Source organism: Schistocerca serialis, unplaced genomic scaffold (genome assembly GCF_023864345.2).
Source record: "Schistocerca serialis cubense isolate TAMUIC-IGC-003099 unplaced genomic scaffold, iqSchSeri2.2 HiC_scaffold_133, whole genome shotgun sequence".
Lineage (NCBI taxonomy): Eukaryota > Metazoa > Arthropoda > Insecta > Orthoptera > Acrididae > Schistocerca > Schistocerca serialis.
In genome coordinates this window covers 205,001-207,500 of record NW_026047547.1, presented here as the reverse complement: position 1 = coordinate 207,500, position 2,500 = coordinate 205,001, and the positions used below count along the sequence as shown (strand labels likewise).

Genomic DNA, 2,500 nt, shown 5'->3' with positions numbered 1-2,500 from the left:
TTCACCCACACGCAGGGCAGGCATGGTGGTATTGCCTGCTGTGAAGGTGACATTGCTGTCCACCTTCACCTTCTTCTCGCGCCCTGACGCGACTAAGGCGAGGGTGAAACACTTCCGGGCGTTGATCTGCAGCCCCAGGTGGGCGAGGGCTGCGGTAGCTGCGTCGATGAGGGACTGCAAGCCCCTCGGGGTCGCTGCAAACAGCAAGACGTCATCTGCAAAGGCCGCAGCGTTGACTCTGCGACCGAGGATCCGAGCTCCGATGTGGGAGGGCAGTTGGCCTAAAACGTAGTCCACCGCAAAGTTGAACAGGAGGGGGGAGAGGGGATCGCCCTGGCGAACGCCCCGTGCTGGCTGCACAGACACGCCCACGCCGGCGCCGTCCGCTATCACTGTCGTGCTGCCCTCGTAGCACCGCTCGACGTACTCGACAAAGCAATCCGGTAGGCCATGCGCCTTCAGCACAGGGCGAAGGGCAGCATGATCCACCGAATCGAATGCCTTCGAAACGTCGATCGATGCCACAAAGACAGAGCGGCAGGAGCGAACTGCGTCGGTGAGAGCAGTGTCCAAGATGAAAGTATTTTCCAACATCCCATCCCGAGGGATGAATGCCCGCTGACGTTCGTCCACAGCACAAGCGCGCATCAGGCGTGACGCGAGAACCTTGTGAAAGGTCCGCGCCAACACCGAGCAGACCGTAATGGGGCGAAAGTCAGCGGGGGATGTTGGTGCAGCCGTTTTCGGGAGAAGGGACGTCCGCGCGCGAAGCAGGCGTTCCGGGAGGGCGCGGGCCAGAAGGAAGAGATTCATCACTTTCACCAGGACTTCGTGCGGCAGGCGCCGCAACTCCGCTGGGGTAAGGCCGTCCGGCCCGGCCGCTGATCCCCTGGGCGGCAACGCGGCGGCGACCTCCTCATGTGTGACCGGCCCCCATAGGCACTCAAGAGCGACAGGCTCCGAGTGCGGGAGGAGGCGGTCACGAATGAAGCCCGCGGTGGAGACGGGCTTCTTTGTGAAGAGGTCCGCCCAGAAGTCCAGCAGACCAGGGATGGCAGGTGGCGGCTGGAGCAGGGTGCCATCCAAGAGGCCGCGCACGCAACGTGCACGCGACCGTCGGAAGGCATCCTGCGTTCTCGCGTACTCCCAGCGGCGCCGCTTGCGCTTCTGCGTCGGCGGCGCGGCAGGCGGCCGCTTCGATGGTTGGCGCGGCCGCTGTGTCCTGGTGATCGATCTCTCCCCTCTGGACCCGACCGACGCAAGGGCATCCGGGAGCATGCCCAGGATGACATCGGGCGGCGTGCCCCGCCCCAGACCTATGACACGATCCAGGGCAGAGAAACGCTGGGCGGAAGCGGGTAGCCCCGCCAGATGCTCCCAGATGGCGGCGTCAGTCGGCCCCTCCGGCGGCGGCCCGGTGGTGTCGGCCGCGAAGTCCTCGGCTGCGTCGACGGGCGGCGCAGCGGCCTCGCCCGCGTCTGGCAGCGGGCTCGCTGCTCCCCGGCGGGACGCCGGCTCTTCCCCCCGACCGATCTCAAGCGCCTCCATGAATTGGCGGACAAGCTGCTTGTGGGCAGCTTGCCGCCGTCGGCACTTGATTGCCTCAAGCGTTCGGTCGGGGAACATCCTGATGAGCTCTTGATTTACAAAGAAGAACCGGGCGTCCCTTTCGAGGAACAGTTCGGCCTCCGCCTTGGCGAGCGACAGGACTTCTTCCTCCGTCCACCTCGCGCGATGCCTCTCCGTGACGATCTCCGCGTTGGCGGCCGCAAGGTGTTGGCGGCGGCGATGGACCCCGAGACCGTTCTTGGTGGTAAAGCTGCGGTGGCACTCACTACAGGCGTATACAGCTGCAAAAGTTACAAGATTTTCGGCACGGCCGGTTGGCCGGCTAGGTGCTGGGGGAGTTGGGGTGGCACCTTCAGCGGAAGGGCCACCACTTTTTCTCTGAATACTGCCCCCAACTAAAAAAGGGATAGTGCGAGGGGGGGCTGGTAACCCCCCCAAGCCCCTGGTGCGGTCTTCCACTCTGCGAAAATCAGCGGGCCCACGAGAAGGGGAGAAGACCGCAGGAGAGGAGAGGCTAAGAGGGCTAGGCCCATGTATTGCGCATCACTCTCCCTGTAACCATAACCCAAGGAAGGCACCTCGCAGCAGCAGCACGACTACATCAAGACCGCACTTCGAAAAGCCAAGTCCGGATGCAGCCACACCGCCGCCACTTGGCCACCTTAAGAGAGTCATAGTTACTCCCGCCGTTTACCCGCGCTTGCTTGAATTTCTTCACGTTGACATTCAGAGCACTGGGCAGAAATCACATTGCGTCAACACCCGCTAGGGCCATCGCAATGCTTTGTTTTAATTAGACAGTCGGATTCCCCCAGTCCGTGCCAGTTCTGAGTTGATCGTTGAATGGCGGCCGAAGAGAATCCGCGCACCCGCGCGCCCCCGGAGGAGCACGCTAAGGCGGACGCGGCCTCGCAGCAAGGAAGATCCGTGG

At 63.3% G+C, this 2,500-nt stretch overlaps 1 pseudogene; it reads right to left on the bottom strand.

Moving 5' to 3' along the window:
• Positions 1–2,500, bottom strand: part of LOC126439623 (large subunit ribosomal RNA) — a 7,959-nt pseudogene that overhangs the window by 2,845 nt on the left and 2,614 nt on the right.